The sequence below is a fragment of the Oncorhynchus clarkii genome, chromosome 1 (genome assembly GCF_045791955.1).
Source record: "Oncorhynchus clarkii lewisi isolate Uvic-CL-2024 chromosome 1, UVic_Ocla_1.0, whole genome shotgun sequence".
Taxonomy (NCBI): domain Eukaryota; kingdom Metazoa; phylum Chordata; class Actinopteri; order Salmoniformes; family Salmonidae; genus Oncorhynchus; species Oncorhynchus clarkii.
The window spans coordinates 53465923-53476863 of NC_092147.1; the positions used below are offsets into that span (position 1 = coordinate 53465923).

Genomic DNA, 10941 nt, shown 5'->3' on the forward strand with positions numbered 1-10941 from the left:
AACTGTATTTAGTTGTGAAGAATCAACAACAAGTGGGACACAATCATGAAGTGGAACGACATTTATTGGATATTTCAAACTTTTTTAACAAATCAAAAACTGAAAAATTGGGCGTGCAAAATTATTCAGCCCCTTTACTTTCAGTGCAGCAAACTCTCTCCAGACGTTCAGTGAGGATCTCTGAATGATCCAATGTTGACCTAAATGACTAATGATGATAAATACAATCCACCTGTGTGTAATCAAGTCTCCGTATAAATGCACCTGCACTGTGATAGTCTCAGAGGTCCGTTAAAAGCGCAGAGAGCATCATGAAGAACACGGAACACACCAGGCAGGTCCGAGATACTGTTGTGAAGAAGTTTAAAGCCGGATTTGGATACAAAAAGATTTCCCAAGCTTTAAACATCCCAAGGAGCACTGTGCAAGCGATAATATTGAAATGGAAGGAGTATCAGACCACTGCAAATCTACCAAGACCTGGCCGTCCCTCTAAACTTTCAGCTCATACAAGGAGAAGACTGATCAGAGATGCAGCCAAGAGGCCCATGATCACTCTGGATGAACTGCAGAGATCTACAGCTGAGGTGGGAGACTCTGTCCATAGGACAACAATCAGTCGTATATTGCACAAATCTGGCCTTTATGGAAGAGTGGCAAGAAGAAAGCCATTTCTTAAAGATATCCATAAAAAGTGTTGTTTAAAGTTTGCCACAAGCCACCTGGGAGACACACCAAACGTGGAAGAAGGTGCTCTGGTCAGATGAAACCAAAAATGAACTTTTTGGCAACAATGCAAAACGTTATGTTTGGCGTAAAAGCAACACAGCTGAACACACCATCCCCACTGTCAAACATGGTGGTGGCAGCATCATGGTTTGGGCCTGCTTTTCTTCAGCAGGGACAGGGAAGATGGTTAAAATTGATGGGAAGATGGATGGAGCCAAATACAGGACCATTCTGGAAGAAAACCTAATGGAGTCTGAAAAAGACCTGAGACTGGAACGGAGATTTGTCTTCCAACAAGACAATAATCCAAAACATAAAGCAAAATCTACAATGGAATGGTTCAAAAATAAACATATCCAGGTGTTAGAATGGCCAAGTCAAAGTCCAGACCTGAATCCAATCGAGAATCTGTGGAAAGAACTGAAAACTGCTGTTCACAAATGCTCTCTATCCAACCTCACTGAGCTCGAGCTGTTTTGCAAGGAGGAATGGGAAAAAATGTCAGTCTCTCGATGTGCAAAACTGATAGAGACATACCCCAAGCGACTTACAGCTGTAATCGCAGCAAAAGATGGCGCTACAAAGTATTAACTTAAGGGGGCTGAATAATTTTGCACTCCCAATTTTTCAGTTTTTGATTTGTTAAAAAAGTTTGAAATATCCAATAAATGTCGTTCCACTTCATGATTGTGTCCCACTTGTTTTTGATTCTTCACAAAAAAATACAGTTTTATATCTTTATGTTTGAAGCCTGAAATGTGGCAAAAGGTCGCAAAGTTCAAGGGGGCCGAATACTTTCGCAAGGCACTGTATGTCTCCCTATCATGGCTTTTACACCATCACTACAGATACCAACACATCTTGACCACCAAAGTCCATTTGATGTCACAAAGCTGTTCAAAACTTCAAATATCCTCCCATGTTGTCCTGGTTTCCTGTGGTTTGCAGGAGAGGATGTCTTCCTTAATTGACCCCCCATAAACATAAGACATATACCAGGAGCTGTGCCAGGTCCGCCACATCTGTTAACTCATCCACCAGCATTATCCCAGCCATATCCACAGCAGCAGGAAGAATTAAGTCCTCCACAATAGTATGGGATTTGCCTGTCCAAGCCACTCCAAGCGAAACACAGCTTAGCCTTTTGTTAATCACCCTGTCGTCTCAGTGTTGCTCTCCACCGAGTTTTGAAATCAGTGGAATTTTAGTATGACAGTTAAGGAGATGGAGAAAACACCTCTCTCCGGATTACATCTTCAAACTAAGGTCAACCATGGCATCTGACAGGATATGCTTCCAACCATGACTGATGTATGCCGGTAAGATAGTCTAGCTAGCTACATTTTCAGATATTACACGTTACTAATTGACAGAAAGAGCCATTTGCTTGGCTAGCTATAGCCTAATGTTAGCTAGCTAACATTGAACCTGGTGGGCTAGGTACCTGCAGATTCATGCAGGGTAATAATGTCATGAGTTGGGATTATGGTTCATTGTTTACCTAGCTACATGTCTTAACAAAAAAAACTCCACTATGCAAGTAACCATTTCGGGTGCGTTCGTAAATTCAGTCTGGCCATCTACTCCAATTTCAGAGCACTCTCATCTGAGTGTGCCAGTGTGCAGAATAACTGATGAATTTAAGAACTCAACACCCGTTGAATATGGCCGGTGTCAGTAAATGTCGGCAAGAAAGCATAATTAAATTGTTACCAGCAGCAGTTACAGTCACCAACACTCTGGATAACATGAAAACAGCCTAACCAGCTCTGCTAGAGTGAGTAAAATGGTCAGAGTGGGGTGTTCTCTCATTATGTGTCTGGAAGTAGCTAGCAAGCAAGCCAATGTTAGCCAGTTAGCGTGGGTGCCTGAGTGCCGTTGTGAGGTCAGAACGTTCGGATAAACCCTACTCATCGGCCAGAGCATCCGGTGTGCACGCTGACAGAGATGGCCGCCTCGCTTCGCGTTCCTAGGAAACTATGCAGTTTTTTGTTTTTTTACGTGTTATTTCTTACATTAGTACCCCAGGTCATCTTAGGTTTCATTACATACAGTCGAGAAGAACTACTGAATATAAGATCAGCGTCAACTCACCATCAGTACGACCAAGAATATGTTTTTTCGCGACGCAGATCCTGTGTTCTACAGTACAAACAGGACAACGGAGCGGATCCCATGCAGCGACCCAAAAAACAACTCAGAAAAAGAGGGAAACGAGGCGGTCTTCTCAAATCAAATCAAATTTTATTTGTCACATACACATGGTTAGCAGATGTTAATGCGAGTGTAGCGAAATGCTTGTGCTTCTAGTTCCGACAATGCAGTAATAACAAGTAATCTAACTAACAATTCCAAAACTACTGTCTTGTACTCAGTGTAAAGGGATAAAGAATATGTACATAAGGATATATGAATGAGTGATGGTACAGAGCAGCATAGGCAAGATACAGTAGATGGTATCGAGTACAGTATGTACAAATGAGATGAGTATGTAAACAAAGTGGCATAGTTTAAAGTGGCTAGTGATACATGTATTACATAAGGATACAGTCGATGATATAGAGTACAGTATATACGTATGCATATGAGATGAATAATGTAGGGTAAGTAACATTATATAAGGTAGCATTGCTTAAAGTGGCTAGTGATATATTTACATCATTTCCCATCAATTCCCATTATTAAAGTGGCTGGAGTTGAGTCAGTGTCAGTGTGTTGGCAGCAGCCACTCAGTGTTAGTGGTGGCTGTTTAACAGTCTGATGGCCTTGAGATAGAAGCTGTTTTTCAGTCTCTCGGTCCCAGCTTTGATGCACCTGTACTGACCTCGCCTTCTGGATGATAGCGGGGTGAACAGGCAGTGGCTCGGGTGGTTGATGTCCTTGATGATCTTTATGGCCTTCCTGTGACATCGGGTGGTGTAGGTGTCCTGGAGGGCAGGTAGTTTGCCCCCGGTGATGCGTTGTGCAGACCTCACTACCCTCTGGAGAGCCTTACGGTTGAGGGCGGTGCAGTTGCCGTACCAGGCGGTGATACAGCCCGCCAGGATGCTCTCGATTGTGCATCTGTAGAAGTTTGTGAGTGCTTTTGGTGACAAGCCGAATTTCTTCAGCCTCCTGAGGTTGAAGAGGCGCTGCTGCGCCTTCTTCACGATGCTGTCTGTGTGAGTGGACCAATTCAGTTTGTCTGTGATGTGTATGCCGAGGAACTTAAAACTTGCTACCCTCTCCACTACTGTTCCATCGATGTGGATAGGGGGGTGTTCCCTCTGCTGTTTCCTGAAGTCCACAATCATCTCCTTAGTTTTGTTGACGTTGAGTGTGAGGTTATTTTCCTGACACCACACTCCGAGGGCCCTCACCTCCTCCCTGTAGGCCGTCTCATCGTTGTTGGTAATCAAGCCTACCACTGTTGTGTCGTCCGCAAACTTGATGATTGAGTTGGAGGCGTGCGTGGCCACGCAGTCGTGGGTGAACAGGGAGTACAGGAGAGGGCTCAGAACGCACCCTTGTGGGGCCCCAGTGTTGAGGATCAGCGGGGAGGAGATGTTGTTGCCTACCCTCACCACCTGGGGGCGGCCCGTCAGGAAGTCCAGTCCAGTCCAGTACCCAGTTGCACAGGGCGGGGTCGAGACCCAGGGTCTCGAGCTTGATGACGAGCTTGGAGGGTACTATGGTGTTGAATGCCGAGCTGTAGTCGATGAACAGCATTCTCACATAGGTATTCCTCTTGTCCAGATGTTCTGGTCAGACTCCGGAGACGGGCACACCGTGCACCACTCCCTAGCATTCTTCTTGCCAATGTCCAGTCTCTTGACAACAAGGTTGATGAAATCCGAGCAAGGGTAGCATTCCAGAGGGACATCAGAGACTGTAACGTTCTTTGCTTCACGGAAACGTGGCTCAGTGGAGAGACGCTATCCGAGGCGGTGCAGCCAACGGGTTTCTCCACGCATCGCGCAAACAGAAACAAACATCTTTCTGGTAAGAAGAGGGGCGGGGGCGTATGCCTTATGGCTAACGTGACATGGTGTGATGAAAGAAACATACAGGAACTCAAATCCTTCTGTTCACCTGATTTAGAATTCCTCACAATCAAATGTAGACCGCATTATCTACCAAAATAATTCTCTTCGATTATAATCACAGCCGTATATATCCCCCCCCCCCAAGCAGACACATCGATGGCTCTGAATGAACTTTATTTGACTCTTTGCAAACTGGAAACCATTTATCCGGAGGCTGCATTCATTGTAGCTGGGGATTTTAACAAGGCTAATCTGAAAACAAGACTCCCTAAATTTTATCAGCATATCGATTGCGCAACCAGGGGTGGAAAGACCTTGGATCATTGTTACTCTAACTTCCGCGACGCATATAAGGCCCTGCCCCGCCCCCCTCTCGGAAAAGCTGACCACGACTCCATTTTGTTGATCCCTGCCTACAGACAGAAACTAAAACAAGAGGCTCCCACGCTGAGGTCTGTCCAACGCTGGTCCGACCAAGCTGACTCCACACTCCAAGACTGCTTCCATCACGTGGACTGGGACATGTTTCGTATTGCGTCAGACAACAACATTGACGAATACGCTGATTCGGTGTGCGAGTTCATTAGAACGTGCGTTGAAGATGTCGTTCCCATAGCAACGATTAAAACATTCCCTAACCAGAAACCGTGGATTGATGGCAGCATTCGCGTGAAACTGAAAGCGCGAACCACTGCTTTTAATCAGGGCAAGGTGTCTGGTAACATGACCGAATACAAACAGTGCAGCTATTCCCTCCGCAAGGCTATCAAACAAGCTAAGTGTCAGTACAGAGACAAAGTAGAATCTCAATTCAACGACTCAGACACAAGAGGCATGTGGCAGGGTCTACAGTCAATCACGGATTACAGGAAGAAATCCAGCCCAGTCACGGACCAGGATGTCCTGCTCCCAGGCAGACTAAATAACTTTTTTGCCCGCTTTGAGGACAATACAGTGCCACTGACACGGCCTGCAACGAAAACATGCGGTCTCTCCTTCACTGCAGCCGAGGTGAGTTAGACATTTAAACGTGTTAACCCTCGCAAGGCTGCAGGCCCAGACGGCATCCCCAGCCGCGCCCTCAGAGCATGCGCAGACCAGCTGGCCGGTGTGTTTACGGACATATTCAATCAATCCCTATACCAGTCTGCTGTTCCCACATGCTTCAAGAGGGCCACCATTGTTCCTGTTCCCAAGAAAGCTAAGGTAACTGAGCTAAACGACTACCGCCCCGTAGCACTCACTTCCGTCATCATGAAGTGCTTTGAGAGACTAGTCAAGGACCATATCACCTCCACCCTACCTGACACCCTAGACCCACTCCAATATGCTTACCGCCCAAATAGGTCCACAGACGATGCAATCTCAACCACACTGCACACTGCCCTAACCCATCTGGACAAGAGGAATACCTATGTGAGAATGCTGTTCATTGACTACAGCTCGGCATTCAACACCATAGTACCCTCCAAGCTCGTCATCAAGCTCGAGACCCTGGGTCTCGACCCCGCCCTGTGCAACTGGGTACTGGACTTCCTGACGGGCCGCCCCCAGGTGGTGAGGGTAGGCAACAACATCTCCTCCCCGCTGATCCTCAACACTGGGGCCCCACAAGGGTGCGTTCTGAGCCCTCTCCTGTACTCCCTGTTCACCCACGACTGCGTGGCCACGCACGCCTCCAAGTCAATCATCAAGTTTGCGGACGACACAACAGTGATAGGCTTGATTACCAACAACGACGAGACGGCCTACAGGGAGGAGGTGAGGGCCCTCGGAGTGTGGTGTCAGGAAAATAACCTCACACTCAACGTCAACAAAACTAAGGAGATGATTGTGGACTTCAGGAAACAGCAGAGGGAACACCCCCCTATCCACATCGATGGAACAGTAGTGGAGAGGGTAGCAAGTTTTAAGTTCCTCGGCATACACATCACAGACAAACTGAATTGGTCCACTCACACAGACAGCATTGTGAAGAAGGCGCAGCAGCGCCTCTTCAACCTCAGGAGGCTGAAGAAATTCGGCTTGTCACCAAAAGCACTCACAAACTTCTACAGATGCACAATCGAGAGCATCCTGGCGGGCTGTATCACCGCCTGGTACGGCAACTGCTCCGCCCTCAACCGTAAGGCTCTCCAGAGGGTAGTGAGGTCTGCACAACGCATCACCGGGGGCAAACTACCTGCCCTCCAGGACACCTACACCACCCGATGTCACAGGAAGGCCATAAAGATCATCAAGGACATCAACCACCCGAGCCACTGCCTGTTCACCCCGCTATCATCCAGAAGGCGAGGTCAGTACAGGTGCATCAAAGCTGGGACCGAGAGACTGAAAAACAGCTTCTATCTCAAGGCCATCAGACTGTTAAACAGCCACCACTAACATTGAGTGCCACCAACACACTGACACTGACTCAACTCCAGCCACTTTAATAATGGGAATTGATGGGAAATGATGTAAATATATCACTAGCCACTTTAAACAATGCTACCTTATATAATGTTACTTACCCTACATTATTCATCTCATATGCATACGTATATACTGTACTCTATATCATCGACTGTATCCTTATGTAATACATGTATCACTAGCCACTTTAACTATGCCACTTTGTTTACATACTCATCTCATATGTATATACTGTACTCGATACCATCTACTGTATCTTGCCTATGCTGCTCTGTACCATCACTCATTCATATATCCTTATGTACATATTCTTTATCCCCTTACACCGTGTACAAGACAGTAGTTTTGGAATTGTTAGTTAGATTACTTGTTGGTTATTACTGCATTGTCGGAACTTGAAGCACAAGCAATTCGCTACACTCGCATTAACATCTGCTAACCATGTGTATGTGACAAATAAAATTTGATTTGATTTGAACGCTCCGAGAGCGACACGACAATCTGACAGCACAGTTGCAGTCACCAACACTCTGGATAATGTAAAGTCTAACCAGCTCTGCCAGTGCGCGTAATGTTCAGTGAGCTATTCTGTCATTTGTGTCTGGAAGTAGCTAGCAAGTGAACTTGGGTGCTTGACTTGTTAGAGCAGAACGCTCAGATGAACCCTTAAAGAGATCAGTGGGGCTAAAGCGTAACTTCTTGACGCCACCAATCCCTGTAGCGGGATAATTTCCATCTGCAACCGCTGAATAGCATAGCGCAACAGTCAAATAATATTACTAGAAAATATTAATATTCATGAAATCACAAGTGCAATATTTTTAAACACAGCTTAGCCTTTTGTTAATCACCCTGTCGTCTCAGATTTTGAAATGATGCTTTATACAGCCAAAGCAAGCCAAGCGTTTGTGTAAGTTTATCGATAGCCTCGCATAGCATTATGTACACTTAGCATCAGGAAGCTTGGTCACGAAAATCAGAAAAGCAACCAAATTAACCGTTTACCTTTGATCTTCCGATGTTTTCACTCACGAGACTCCCAGTCACACAGCAAATTTTCCTTTTGTTCCATAAAGATAATTTTTATACCCAAAATACCGACGTTTGTTTATCGCGTTATGTTCAGAAATCCACAGGAAAGCGCGGTCATGACAACGCAGACGGAAATTCCAAATAGTCTTCATAATGTCCACAGAAACATGTCAAACGTTTTTTATAATCATTCCTCAGGTAGTTTTTAAAATATATATTCGATAATATATCAACCGAGTGTGTAGCTGTTTCCAAAGCAGAGGGAGGAACAATGGCCGGTTTACTCAATTGCGCACCAACTCACTCTGAGAGCCCCCACCTCTCCACTTATGCAATGTAATCCTTCACGCTCATTTTTCAAAATAAAAGCCTGAAACTATGTCTAAAGACTGTTGACACCTTAGGGAAGCCATAGAAAAAGGAATATGGTTGATATCCCTTTAAATGGAGGACAGGCACGTATAGGAACACAGACGTTTCAAAATAAGAGGCTCTTCCTGATTGGATTATCCTCAGGCTTTCTCCTGCAATATCAGTTATTTTATACCCACAGACAATATTTTTACAGTTTTGGAAACTTTAGAGTGTTTTCTATCCTAATATGTCAATTATATGCATATTCTAGCATCTGGTCATGAGAAATAGGCCGTTTACTTAGGGAACGTTAGGGCTCTCCAGTAGAAGTACCAAAAGATTCAAAGGCAATTTTCTCAAAAGTAAGTTTACAAATTAATCAACTTTCAAAGCAAAAGTACTTTCCCATAGTTCCTCAACTGTAGTGTATGATATAGCATTTTGTAGCTCTGAGTCTCTACTTTTATCCAATGTAAAAACACAATTTCAAATTTTGCTACATAAGAACGATTTGGGTCGGTCAGTCACATTTCCAATTCACAATAACAGCACTTACCGTTGACCAGGGCAGCTTTAGCAGGGCAGAAATTTGACAAACTGACTTGTTGGAAAGGTGGCATCCTATGACGGTGCCACATTGAAAGTCAGAGCTCTTCAGTAAGGGCCATTCTACTGCCAATGTTTGTCTATGGAGAGTGCATGGCTGTGTGCTCAATTTTCTACACCTGTCAGCAACGGGTGTGGCTGAAATAGTCAAATCCACTAATTGGATGGGGCGTCCACATACACTACATGGCCAAAAGGATAATTCTATCCTTTTCTCATTCAGCCCCCCCCCCCCCCCCTCCCCTCTACCTGAAAGGGCCATTAATCCCTGTATTCTCAAATCTGTCAAAAGTTAAGTGCATTTGAGTGGTTCCAGCTCTTTTAAAACATTTCAAAGTGATTATTTTAATTGAACAGATATGATAGTTTGTCCCTATAGTGGATTACATCGATTCATGTTTATTTTGATACTTAAAAAGGCATTCAATGCATCTTATCTGTGAAAAAGGTGGTTTATCCTTTTACGTATGGTTGGTCATCTGCAGTTCACACACTCACAGTTCATATTGAAGCATGAAGAGGAATGACAGACATTCATTCATTGAGAGAAAATATCTAGTAGAGAAATGTGCTTTAGCATGTAAAACAGCAACACATCCAACACAACACCATGGGGCACACAGCATCGGAGATGGACAGAAAATAACAGAAATAGAAAACAATTACCACTCTAATCATCTGGATTAATCAAAAGTATAATTAATATGTCTTGTCTCTCCATGAAATTACTCCATAAACGTTTGCCTTTTAGGCTACCCGTATAGTAGAACTGGGTGGGCTGCAAGCACCCCAGACAACAAATTGAAGGAGATATGAAGGATGAACACAACCATTCGCAATGTTGCGATTATCCTTTCGACCTAAAGTAGTTTGTTTGGGCAAAGTTTCACAGTATACGCAATAAAATTCGCCTAGGCTACAGTTGACTCATCCGCCCAGATGTGAAAACGCTGCATCAAGGAATAAACATTACACAGAAGCTTCAAATGGGCACGCGCTGTTTTTGTTGTAGAGCGCGGCGCTGTTGAACTTATATATGCGTGGATCTTTACATTCTATGAGTATCAAACATTGGCTAAATTCCAATAGTTCTGCCACACGCTAGACATGATTAACTTTTCAATATATTAATGTATTGGCTATTTGTCCACAGAAGTTCCAGCATAATAATAAATACAAAATAAGCCACATGCCAACGCACAAAATGACTTCTCTTCAAAACCGAAAAAACAAAACGCAAAGAAATATTGAGCATAATAAAATATATATATATAAATACAATGTATGTGTTTGGCTACTTACAGGCAGTGTAAAAGCGACAACAATCCGAAGAGTAGCTGCCCTTTCACTTGAATTTGAAAAGCAGCACGATATTCAAATCGCGACAGTACTGTTCGGGTTTGCAATGGAGTGGAGAATGAGACGTGTGAAGCTAGCCGCAATAAGTATTAGACACAATAGTGGAATTTTCGGTTTGCCTTCAAAATAAAGGTCCCACATTGAAAGTCATTCAAACTTATACAAATAATGGAATCCTTCCATATCTGGAATAGATAATGCTAACAAGGTCGGAAAGTTATATACATTTAACAAAATACTATCAGACTTTAGAATTGCATTGGGGGCATACTTACAGTATATTCATTGTAAACAGATTCCTCTGTTTATATCCATTTTTGTCACATTCAATGGGTCCTTTTATTTTACAGGCAAAACAAAAATTCCACTATTGTGGCTAATCCTTATTGTGGCTTTCTTCTCACAGGTCAGACTGTGATCT

The 10941-nt window shown here is 44.0% G+C and overlaps 1 protein-coding gene across 1 annotated transcript in view; it reads right to left on the minus strand.

Moving 5' to 3' along the window:
* LOC139416587 (tumor protein p53-inducible protein 11-like) overlaps positions 1-10550 on the minus strand; it is a 121229-nt gene extending 110679 nt beyond the window's left edge. The window contains exon 1 of the mRNA XM_071165432.1: positions 10464-10550. The gene's annotated coding sequence lies outside the window, so the exon portion shown is untranslated. The remainder of the gene's footprint in view (positions 1-10463) is intronic.
* Between the last annotated feature and the right edge of the window lie 391 nt (positions 10551-10941).